Genomic DNA, 11711 nt, shown 5'->3' with positions numbered 1-11711 from the left:
AACAAATCTTGTTTTCATATATTTACTCTCTATTATATAAAGATAACAGAACCAGCAAACATGGGTCATAAAAAGCAAAATAAAAAATACTTTCTCTATAGACCTATTCAAATTCTTGGAAATCACAAGTATTACAAGTAGGTGGTTGGATAATGCTTAGTGTTCAAAGGATCGTAAAAATATGCCAAAAAAAAAAAAAAAAAAAAAAAAAAAAAAAAAGACAAAGTAGGAGATATGTCAAGGAAAGTGTTTACAGAAATTCTTTATTTATTTAATATACTTGAAATCAGTGCATAGAGCCCCCCCATCAGTAATGTTGTTCCACTGAAAAGCTGTTGTTCACAAGAAATTAACACAAGACAACATCATAATACAAAATATTTCTAAAGTCTATTGCAAAGGAAATAAACTAAGAAGGCACTGAAACATTTATATGAAAACATGCACACTATCAGATCAGAATTTTATTTCTCTTACTACTGAGCATTGTACACTGGAGATCAAAATATTCACAAAAATAAATTTCCAATTCAGCATCTATTCTTCTCGTGTGTCTTAGTCCCACCTATTAGGTGCATTCCATCTCTTAGGCAGTATTTTCAACCACTTAACTAGATTTTGACATTAAGCTCAAATCCTGAGATAAGCACTTAGCTACCTTCTCCATGTACACAGCATCAGTTTTGAAATTGTACCCAATTTGAATACAATAGCTGCAACTTTTATTTTGTATTCTCAGAGACAAGCCTTTGAAGTGTTAAGGTTTCTAGACACTGTAAAGAGAAATGTACACACTGAAATACAAAGAAAAATATTTAGAGTTAAAAAAAAATATGAGACTAATAGTGTAAACAATTAAATTCTGTTGTATACAGTTGAGTGCTTGTCTGATGCAGGACTGTCCTCATTGCTTAACACGGGGACTTGCCATTGCGCACATTCTGAGCACACTGCCTCCCCAAACACGCACCCTTCAGCAATGCGTCACTTAATTCATCTAGTCCTATTAAAGTAGCCAAAGGAGAAAGGAATCCATGAAGGGCACACATGATTATGCTTAAGGGCCAGCCAAGAAACACCAGCACAATGAGCCAAAAGAATGCCCACACTATGCAGTTGCAGTCTGCCATCTGAAACCTAGCAACAGAGAAAAGGAGGGTTAACTTTGATGGCAAATGTATATAGAAATACATAGATAAAACTCAATTTTGTTTGGAAAATCTTATTTTGAGGGGTAAAGGGTATTTTCAGCCAAGAAAAATTTGTTTCCTGTATTTAACAAAAGTCTAATATAACAAACACTAAGTCACATATGCCTCCTGGGAAACTTCCTAAGGAGGAAAGGAAAATATCAGATTCCATTTAATCAATAGTCTTCTAGACTAGAATGACTTGGATGTAAATTCTTAAAATAGCTCTACAAGTTGCAATGTTCTGTTTATGCATGAGAAAATAGAGCTACAGATGAAAAAACAATTGATGTTTAGAACATAATGCAATACATTAGGAAAATCCTGAGGTCCAGAAAATAGGTGGCCCATAAAGCTGCAGAACTTCACAGGTTGTCAACAGGTAACCAACCCATGGAGGATGCCTCCCATTGCTTACTCTTTGGTTTAATGAAAAATGATTGCACACAATTGTAACCAGCTTATTTTATTTTATTTTTTTTTTATCTATTTGCTGGTCCTTTTCATTATCATTTACTCTCTGTACCGAGCTTTGAGAATATGTGCTTTTTTTTCTTTCTAAATAGATCCATCAAGCCTATCATCCACCAAGATTATTAACAGCCATCTCCCCAGTGACGGAGAAGTGTCGTGAGCTGTCAGAGCATTTTATTTCTGCCTTGTTCATTCTTTCAGCAGTCTGGGAAAATACAGATTTAGTTATATATATGAAAATGCTACACAATCCAAAGCACAAGCTGGAGTTTTCAGCTAGTCTTGTGAGATGTGTTGCAGCTAAATAAACCAAGAAAAAAAAAAAAAGAATTGACCATACATAAAACACCGGACCATTTCTCAGTATTTTACTATAATAATTCAGAATTGGGATTTTATGGTAAAAATATGAATTGTTGGGATACTGAGGAAATTATTTTAATATTAAAAAAAAAATTAATATGTGCAACTTGATTATAAAAGGATTACTAAACAACCATATATATAAATATGTATATATAAATATATTCAAATATATGTTATATATATAAACATATAAGTATATAAGTATATATAAAAGTGATAAAGTATACATCAAGGAGAGGGAAACAGAAACAAAAGGTAGAGAATTTTTTTTTTCTCAGTCTAGTGAGCTATCACTGCAGGTGGTAAAGTATTATTGAGTTAGATAGGTTGTCCTAATTCAGATGCTAGTAAAATACATGAACACAGCAACAGTCTGCTCTCAAATCACGAAAGAGTAAGAAGTGCCATGTAACACAATAGTAACTCTGGAGTTAAGGACATCCTAAACAGTTCCACTTCTTTAGCAATGTTCCATTTACAAAACATTAAAAATATATCCAGAAAGAACAAATATGGCCAGAAGTATTTTTTTCTTGAGTGACATAGTTCTACCTAGATAGAGTGACTCATGGACTAATTTCATACTGATATTTCATATTAACATCCTAATGCTGTTTCTCGGTTACTATTTAGGTGAGACAACAGCAGCATACAAGCAGCATACAGAGAAAGGATGGTGTGCATTTATCTGCTGAATTTATGCAGCCTCATGATACGGTTCTGAAAAGCATACAAATGAGTCAATTATCAGTAAAACCAGAAAAATATATGGCTAGTAGCCTTACCTTTAAAGAATAACTCTATGGTCCTTTAAATAGCAGAATGTTTCTTCCAGTCTTTCACTAAAGCAGAAAAGCAAGATAAACACCTTGTTTGACTAAAGCCCTTTCCTCCTCCTTTCTGACCATACCCCAACCAATCCCCAGCAGTTAACATGGTCTCTGCCAGTGGCTTAAATGCTAGACCAGGTACTGAGAACAGAGGGCTAACTCAAACACCAGATGGCCCAAACATCTTCCACAAATTGAGGCACCCCCATGCCTGGCCTTCCCTGACAGTCCCCCTCACAAACCTTCTGCCTTAGGTGACCTTTGTCTGCAAAACACACCATGGATGAGGGCAGGCCCTCACAGCTGTGCATCAGCCACCTCCTCAGGGCAGAGGATTTCACACACACACAATCACAGAGTGGCTGAGGTAGGAAGAGACCTCTAAAGACCATTCAGTCCAACCCCCCTGCCAAGCAGGATCATGTAGAGCATGTTGCACAGGATGGCATCCAGGCAGGTTTTGAATATCTCCAGAGAAGGAGACTCCACAACCTCTCTGGGCAACAAGACCACACCAATTTCACCACACCAAGGCCAACCTGCCTCACCTGGGCCAGCAGCTGGGGGCAAGGTGTGGGCCCAACACTGCCTCACCTGGGGCAGTGGCTCAACAGGACCTGGGATGATGTGAAGCAGTTGGTGCCTCTGTTGGCAGGGGTGGTGGAGAAGAGCCACAGGGAGCACCAGGTTCCACCACGCCTTCACCTCAGGGCAGACCCCTGAGTAATTCCTCACGCCAAGCCCTGGTTACAGAGAAGGAAATACAAGCTGTTTTCTGGCCATCTCTTAACCTCTCCTCCCTTCAGCACCACCTCCCAACGGTCAACTCCTGGCCGTTGCGGCTGAGTGGCCCTAGTGGGCCGCAGGGAGCTGTACACCAGCAGTAGAACATAGCAAAACACTGGTATTAAATCTTCAGTCTCTTCTTCACCATGCATGTCCTTGTTGTTGGAAAGCTTATTTTCTTCTCCTGATAGAAAACTAACAGGCTAATCTTCAATCTGAGCAGGTATTCACTGAAGTAATATTATAAAGTGATCTTAAATTTCTGATCACCTTTGGTAAACAAACTATATAATTAAAACTGTCTTCAGACATCCCGGGTGTCCATATAATCAAGATGTCCTAAATCTGCCTTCAATACAGAAAAAGAAAATGCAGTCTGTTGTTCTATTGAATGACTTCCCTATCCTGTTCTGAGCAGATTTTACTATGTTGATAGTCCACAAAATTTAATAAAACAACTAGGAATATGTTCAAGACTTTTCTCAGAAGTACCAAAAAGATCATTGTAATTGTTCCTTGTCCCCAACATCACTGGTTTGAAAAGGATGTTGCAAGACTCACTGCTTTTTCTTCAGCTATTCTTATGTATGCAGTCTAGGAGCTAGATCTGGAAAAACAGACTTTTGAGGCTATCATGGGATGTGAAACATTCAAATATAAAACTGTAACCTGAAAAATCTGCACAAAGCTCCTGTCTAATCCCAAGAGGCTGTATGGTTCATGAGAGGCCTTGCTGTATATAGACTAAATTCAGAGCCAGGCAGTAGCAAACTAGGTTACTGGCAGTTTGGCAATGTAGGCAGATTACCTTAATACACATTTCTACTTACATGCACAGTGTTTCCTTTTCACATTACATCTTTCACAGGCATACTATATCCAGTCCAGAAAGCAAACATGGCTGATGTCTTTTTCCCTCAACTCTGTGTGATGTGACCAGATTGCAAAATGCTGCAGCAGAAAATAGCAAAACTCAGGCAGCTAACAGTTACCAAGTAGGAAGAAAAAGGTCTGGTCACCAGCAGACTGACATATTGAACTCATGTCAGAAGGTGGAAAGTATGGGGAAGATTCCCACTTAATGCTTAGCTAGCTGACTTGAGAAAGAACGCTTTTTCCCTGCTTGCATGAGTTTGAGAAGACTCATAAGCAACAGCCTGTTCCCTACCTTCTCAAAGGAGAAAGGTAGCCTAAGGTGGAGACAGGTACCAGCTGGAAGACTATTTGATCAAAGCAGATGACGGAAAGACTAAGGATATCCATGAGAAGTGAGTCCGGTAATAGATATCTCTTTAATCCCAGGATTCTTGCCCTGGTTTTTAGCTTTGTGTCCCATCAATGTACTCACTGTTGTCTGCTATTTCTCTTGGAACAGTGCTACAATCTAGATTCTGAAATTGACATATGAGACATCCCAAACCCGAAATAACTTACATGTATAAATGCTCTAACTGGGCTGTCGGTTACCTAAACTTTCCTCTTTGTATTCTTTGGGATAACATGAAGGGAGAGTGAGAACAACTCAGTGTATGAGTCAGTGACCTCATTCTCTGAGAGAGCCTTTCCAGACTCCAAAACAGAACTCCAGAGATACAGCAATCATCTTTATATCCAGTAATGGCCACCCCACTTTCACAGGAATATTGTTTTTAAGTAGTTCCTTACTATAGACTCTACTGCGATGTTTTACTGCTTTCCCCATAGGTACAAACTGCTGCACAGAAGTTCTGGGAAGGAATTGGAGCTGCCTGCCAGGATACAGTCAAAGTCAGTGCCCTAAACTTACTGTGATGCTTCTCTCCAGGAAAAGTTGAGTGCTTCACTGGAGTGAAGTGCAGCTGCAGTCTAAATTGTACCACAGAAAAAATCAATATCTTTAGACACATGGGGTAAGAAATTTGCCATTTTCATACCTGGGTAAGACCCGGTACATAAACATGCACATACACACATATTTCTGCACTAACCTTTAGTCAGCTGCACATCTATCCCAGTTTTTCTATCTAAAATTACTAAAACCTTTACCTACTTGTGCATATATATATGTATATATTTGCAATTGTATTTATAGTTCATTTAAAAGATCTTGTTAGGTGAAACATAACTGTTATTAGATTCATAAATTAAAGCTAAAGCACTGTGGTATATACATGGCTTACTGCTATGCATTATGGGGCATATCATAATATGCTTAATGATCTCTGATCTAATGCCCACCACCCTGAAAAAGAGCATGGACATATATGCATTTATAGTTCTGTACATTGTAATAATACCAAAAACATTTTAAGTCCTGATTTAAACTAGTAATTTACTGGATTGGCTTTACCTTATATCAAGTGAGGTAAAATACCAGGTTTCATACAGACAATATCAAGGATATCACATTAGTTATTATAGTAAGAATTTCTCATAAGAGTTGACTCTCTTTAAAAAAAAAATACTGATACACAAGATGTGTGTGTGTTCCCCTGATATTCATGTGGAGCATCTAAATCCACCACATTAGCTAAGGTTTTCTTTCCAGTTGGTAACTGTTTCAGCTTGGAATTACAGGAAGGTACTGTGCTTAGGACCAAGAACCAAGATGAGTCAGGACCAGCAGCTGTCCTCAATGCCTCTTCTCATTACACAGTTCAGACTGACAGAGTGCCGGTGGGTGAACACTGCAGGAGCAGGGAGCAATCTAGGACAACTGCCCCATCGCTGAAGTATCTATGTAAGGAGTAGTACAATTAGCTCATAGTACATCATAGTACATCAAATGAGTTGAGGAACAGAGTACATGAAAATTGAAGTAGAAAAGTCCTTGTCTCTGTGTAAGCACTGCTGTGCAATGACAGAAAACATTGGTGTGTTATTTGCACTATTTGCATCAAAAATACAGAACACAGCATCATATAAACCTCTATAAAGAAAATTAACTCTATCCCAGCCAGAACAAACAGACAAACAAACAAACCAAACAAACAAAAAAAACAACAGCAACAAAAAACAAGACAATACTTCTGCAGTTGGGTTTTTCTTTTTCCCTAATTGTCTTGTTTCAGTGTTCTTGCATGTGTCCTCAAGCAAAAGAGGATTACTGTTAAGGCGCTTTCTCCCCTTTATGACTCAGCATGCAAAACATGTGGTATGTCTCATTTTAGAAAACATGGTATTGCCCAATAGGACATTGCTGCCAAAAATCACTCCCAAAAATAGGGCAAGTCTGCACTGCTGTGGATTAAGGTCAGAAACAGAATCTTAGTGCCTCCATACTGAGCTTCCCCTTACCCACTTCTGCTGCCCCTAAACTACTTCCTTTACACTGGTTACGATACATTATGTCCCTAATGACCGTGCCATCTAAAAATAAGTGCTCTTGACACACAAGAGATGTCAGGCTAGCACAACAGGATGCTGAAGCGTCTCTAGATGTGTAGCAGAGCTTCTCTTACTCTGGGTTGCAGCAATTTAGGAATTCACACTTGATAAATGCAATAAGGGCGGCTTCTTTTTATCTCTCACAAACAATGCCAAGACTGATATATTCCTGACCCTTATTTGGGTCTCTAGCTTATTCTTTTATGCTATTCTCTGGAATCATAAAATTCTAATGTTTCATCAGGCAAATGTACACTGTGGCTCTATTTGTTTTCTTACAGATATCTATAGATGAACCATGTAATTGACAACAGTTGGCTCAACTTTTTGCTTCAGTCTATATTTTCCTAAAAGTGAATCATACATGTATAGAGAAATGCATTCTCTGTTTCCTCTGATGTTTTTCAAGTAAAGAGATAATGTCTGAACTATGGAAAGTTTCTTACTTGTAGCTGAAATAACTCTTCTTCTTTTATCTTTTTTTCCAGGTACAACAGTACAGCAACAGGCTTCTCTGCATTACACTTAACTAATGTTATTATTACTTGATTCAAATATCCATGTCCTTGCTCTTTTTTTTTCTTTTTCTTTTTTTTTTTTTTTTCCCCAAGGTGATAGAAAATCTAACAAAAGGTATATGAAACTATTTTTCTCAATATTACATTATCCCTCATGTGCGCCAGATTAAATTGACTAAAGCCCTTCCAGAGCAAGGCCTGGAGAAATAATCTGCCCTTATTACCTACCATAGGAGTGGGAAATATCATTTTCTCAATTCAATAGTGGTATTTAGTGTCCTGAAATATTACTATTTACAAACAGAGATTGAATAGCACTGCAAGTATTGTTTCTTCCTCTTTTCTTGCATTCTTTTAATGTAGAGATTGTGTAGATACACCTGATGGTAAGGAAAAAAATGTTTTTGAAGGTTGAGAATTATATTTTTTCAGAAACCACACAAAAATTAGGCAAATGCATGGACTTACAGAGGATGCTTAGCTGAAAGAACTTTAAGGAAAATCTTTATTAATTTGTAATTTTGATAGCTTACTTTTAAAATGTGTTTCTTAGTACTACAGCACACAAACATTGTACAGAGTTTTTTCTTTTGTCAGGTTCTTAAGCAACCAATCCTCTGAGGTACAGGACTGTATGAAAACTACACTGAGAAACCACATAGCAGGGCAAGCACTAAGGGATGTAAAAACAGCCTTCAAAAATCCCCTGAAAATATTCGTTTTCTATTGATTGATTCTGCTGGGAGGATTACCATGTTTGGCAAAGGAAGCTACACTGCCGTATGTCTTAATGGCATTCACAGCTTCTTGACTGCTGTGGGTCGTGATTCATTTGTTGGCTAGGACATTTACTTTTGTCTATTTGCCCTATGAGATTCCAAGTGTTACCTAATTCTCATTTCAGTAGAATTGTAAGTCATCTTGTTTATCCACTATATGAGCAACTTTGCCTGCAGGTTCTCTTTTTAAAATAATTCTGATTTCAAAGAATAAAAGTAGTCTTTCCTGTCCTGTCAGCAAAGGCGTTCTGTCAACAGTACTTAACTTCTACTCCACATAGGAATACTTTTCTTCAGGACTGATACCCTTTTATGTCCCATGAAACAGCAAAGACCCAATTCAAGAAGGAAGTGAAGTGGCAGAACGCTTGCTTCGCTGTTTGAAAAATGTTAGAACCTTACCCAACACATACAGCAGTACTAAGGCAAAGTCAAGGTAGGCTAGGAAAAAACAACAGCCTTGTCTTTTGGAGTTTATGGATGCTGTCATTAAGATCTCCAGCTTCTTTAATCTTTTCCCTTGGCAAACTGGCAAACTTTTTTTTTTTTTTTTTTTTTTTTTTTGGTCACATGGCCAAGCCATTTCAAAGTTCCATAAACCAAAGCAAAGCAAAAGCAAACCATTACTAAGGCATTTTCCGTGATCATTTCTAAACCTGTACTTACTGCATTATTTCAGTCACAGATGGGAAAGTGCTGCGTAAGTACAGGCCCCTATCTCAGGTATGTATGGATGAAGGATCAGTAAGAAAGTGAACTGCTCTTTGCTCATTTTTCTGGTTGTTACAGAAATGAGTAGTACATTGAATTATGGTGTCATTTATTTTTATATCTGCACAAATTAGAGTCTAAGGATTTGAGCTGTTGCTGAATAAATTTGGAAAGTAGCTTCCAAGTTGTTTCACAGGCTCAGTGTAATAGAGAAAAAATAGACCAATTAATGGAAGCGCTGGCTAAGTAAATATGAAGAAAAACCACTAACACTTCTTTAGTTTCATTTAAAATGTCCTTAGTTTTTTATTGCATGGCTTTGGAACAATAATAATAATAAAAAAAAAGCTTTTAAATATTTTCCTTTTGTTCATATGTTTAAAGGATCTTCACAAGGATTTTGTTCTCTAGGTTTTCATGCACTGCTATAATCATTCTTTGCAATAATGCTTGAATGGTGGTTGTTTTTTTCATTTTTCACTTAAAAAAAACCCACAACATATATATATATCATGATTTTTGTTTGAAATTTCAATTATCTCAGGAGTTAAATACATTATTAACATCTAGACCTCGTTGGTCGCTAGAATAAAGATACAGACATCAAAAGGGGGATGCTAAATTCCAACCAAACATTGCCTTTGGAAAACAAAGTGTGTAGGTCAAAATTAACATTATCACTTCTCCCACCAACTCTTTTTCATACTAAAGTTTAAATAGAAAATCAAAACTAAATATATTTTCCTGGAAAATGTTATGTTTATTATTTTTTGGTAAAGCATAAACTAAACCGTTTTTTTTTCTTTTTCTTTTTTTTTTTTTTTTTTAAAAGGCCTCCAAATCTATAAAGAATTTTCCAACCACTGCTACATGATAAACATTATTTTCCAGGCTTCTGAAAATGCATTCTCCCAATGCTTTCATGTTGTCGAAAAGTGTAAAGTTTAACGTACAGAAGATTGCAGCAAGGACTAGCCAATAAAATCTTTGTCACAAGTCTACTCACCATTTTAGGGCAACACTGAGGTCTAGAAATTTAACTGTATACCTGGCTGTTGTTCTACAAAGACCCAGTGAGTCAGAAGGGACCACATATGCATGCCTGCACATGGGATGCAGCATCACACAGGCCAGTGTGCTCTCAGACCAACAGCAAGATTTCACCACAAACAACATACGAATCAAGGATGTCTTCACAATCCCTTTCAGCTTTGGATGCTTTTTCTGTTGTATTTATTGATAGAATCCCTGCCAGTTAAATCATCCATTTTAGGAAAACAAAACAAAAGAAAAAAACCTTCCAGAATCCTTTACCACTGTTTCCTAAAATTCTGAGCACAGTAAGCGATTGTCAGACTCATATTTATAGAAAATGGTTTGGAAAACAAAGATGACAACCCTCAGCTGAGTTTGTCACATATTGCCTGAAGGCCCTGTATTATTCATCCCTGCTTGAACATGTGAACATTACTGCAGGAAGCTTACCACCCTGACATCAACTGCTACTTGTCCTCCAAAGGTAGACTGTTTGTAAGTAAGCAGTACATTCCTTTCCACACAGAACAAACAATGACAGAATACAAATCTGTTCAAAAGAGTATTCTTGTCTGAGATGGCTCAGCAGTGGATGCAAAGCAAACCAGAAAAATGAATACTACATGTATGTGCCAATAGTAAGTATTATGGTTTGTTACTCCTGAGCTACCCTGTAACTGACAGAGTTAGAGGGGGGAAAGGCAGGTGAAATGAGTGCACAAATATAAAATACATGTGTTTCATTGAGCTTGGCTTATATTTGATTTTTTATTTGATTATACTACAAAAATATTAAGAAAAAATAAAGACCTTAAGTTGTAGTAATAGGTTAATGTAGGTTGATGAATCTCTAATCCATTTAACGAGGAAATTCTTCTGGCAGATCCAGAACTGCAATACTTGAAACCCAAGTACTTCCCCATTGTCAGCAGTCAAAGATGTTCCTCAGGCTACTACTCTGTTTGAAAATCAAACTTGGAAATACATGTTTTATTGGGTTGCTTAGGGACATGGTTTAATGGGTGACATTGGTCACAGGGGGATGGTTGGACCAGATGATCTTGGAGGTCTCTTCCAACCTTAATGATTCTATTACTCTATCACTGGAAAATTTGCTAAATTGGCAGATATTTTTCACAAACCAGGGAAAAACTTCTCACTTGTCACTTTATGAAAGACGTATTACTCTAGGAAAGATATTACTCTAGAAAACCCACTCAGCCATTATGTCTTTACTATCAGTATTACATGTTCTGTAAATCCTTCATTTAGTGAACTGCTTTAATATTTATTCCTCATAGTAGGGCTTTATCCTAAAAATGAGAGATTCTATTTCAAAGCACTAACTTAATAATGCTGTTAAAAAGCTACACTTTTACTTCTTGTGTAAGGAATGATTCAATAAAGCTTTTTAAAAATTTCAAAGTCCCATGGTAATTCACATAGCTCATCTGTGCAATTAAATCTTACTGAACTTGAGCCTAAACCTAATATGCCATCTCAGTGTATATAAGAGCAGTTCTGCGTAAGAAATTATCCACTGTAAAATATTAAGGAAACTACAAAGACTGTCTGGTCAATACTGGATACAGTTAATCAGTAAATTTTAACGTATAACTCAGTGATTAAATTAAAGACCAATAACTTAAAAAAATA

At 36.9% G+C, this 11711-nt stretch overlaps 1 long non-coding RNA gene across 1 annotated transcript; it reads right to left on the bottom strand.

Moving 5' to 3' along the window:
* Nucleotides 1–237: 237 nt before the first annotated feature.
* LOC106016994 (uncharacterized) lies at nt 238–3802 on the bottom strand. Its single transcript, XR_011809741.1, has 3 exons — nt 3409–3802; nt 2816–2872; nt 238–1137 (listed from the first exon to the last, which is right to left on the bottom strand). It is a non-coding gene; the product is annotated as an uncharacterized lncRNA (long non-coding RNA).
* Between the last annotated feature and the right edge of the window lie 7909 nt (nt 3803–11711).

Source organism: Anas platyrhynchos, chromosome 5 (genome assembly GCF_047663525.1).
Source record: "Anas platyrhynchos isolate ZD024472 breed Pekin duck chromosome 5, IASCAAS_PekinDuck_T2T, whole genome shotgun sequence".
Lineage (NCBI taxonomy): Eukaryota > Metazoa > Chordata > Aves > Anseriformes > Anatidae > Anas > Anas platyrhynchos.
Note: the sequence above shows the minus strand (reverse complement) of the source record. Positions and strands in the feature narration are given on the sequence as shown.